This window comes from Poecilia formosa, unplaced genomic scaffold (genome assembly GCF_000485575.1).
Source record: "Poecilia formosa unplaced genomic scaffold, Poecilia_formosa-5.1.2 Scaffold17, whole genome shotgun sequence".
Classification (NCBI taxonomy): Eukaryota; Metazoa; Chordata; class Actinopteri; order Cyprinodontiformes; family Poeciliidae; genus Poecilia; species Poecilia formosa.
This window is the reverse complement of record NW_006799956.1, coordinates 2,787,850-2,788,709: the sequence shown is the minus strand read 5'-3', so window position 1 is coordinate 2,788,709 and position 860 is coordinate 2,787,850.

Sequence of the window (860 nt, the reverse complement as noted above, 5' to 3'; positions counted from 1 at the left end):
AACAAAACCAAATATCTACTTTTATCTACAGCTAAAATGTCGTTTCCATCGGCTTTAGGATCTGCACCACAGAGTCATACAATGAGCCAGCAAGAAAGCTGTGACAGCCTCAGTGGAGGAGCCGTGATTTACCGATCAGGAAGGCCAGCTGTTTGCTGGGATGACCCAGTTCAGGCGCTGGGAGACAGAAGTATGCTAGCTACGCTGCTATGCCGTCTGGGTAATGAGTCACAACCCATGAATGACTCTCGGACTCCACTGGACTCGGAACGTGAAGAGCTACTGCGGCTCTATTGCACTTTATGGTTAGTGCTGCTTAATCTATGATAGTATTTCTTTACTGTATGGTCACCATTAACTGTTTTACCAGACACGCAGCCTTCTATGTATGCCGTCAATTTGCTGCCAAACAAAAAATGTACGATAGGAAAACGGATTATCCATATGGGGGGAAAAAAATGCTAAATGCTAATTTCAAGTGTTTTATTACAATAGTTTGAGGCGTCGCTTTAGTTTGGCGCTCTCTAGCTGCTATTCCAGATGAGACACACTTTATTATGAAGACTTTGTAGAGCAACAGCCACAGCTTTGCACAGAGACCCAGACATGCAGTGAGAATATAAATATCCGGTTGGTCAAAGTCTTTCCTCCCTCTTCCAAGCCGTGTCATTGTGTTTTCAGGAGATCCAAATCTTTTTTTTTATCTTCCCTTTGCGATATTGGCGGCAAAGTTTATTTCCACTCAAATGATTAAAAATAGGTTCTTTATCATGCTGAGCTTCTCATTATTTATCAAGTCGTCTGCTGACTTTGTTGTTTTAAAGTTCAGACTTGCTTTTACCTCGATGCTGATTTGGTTT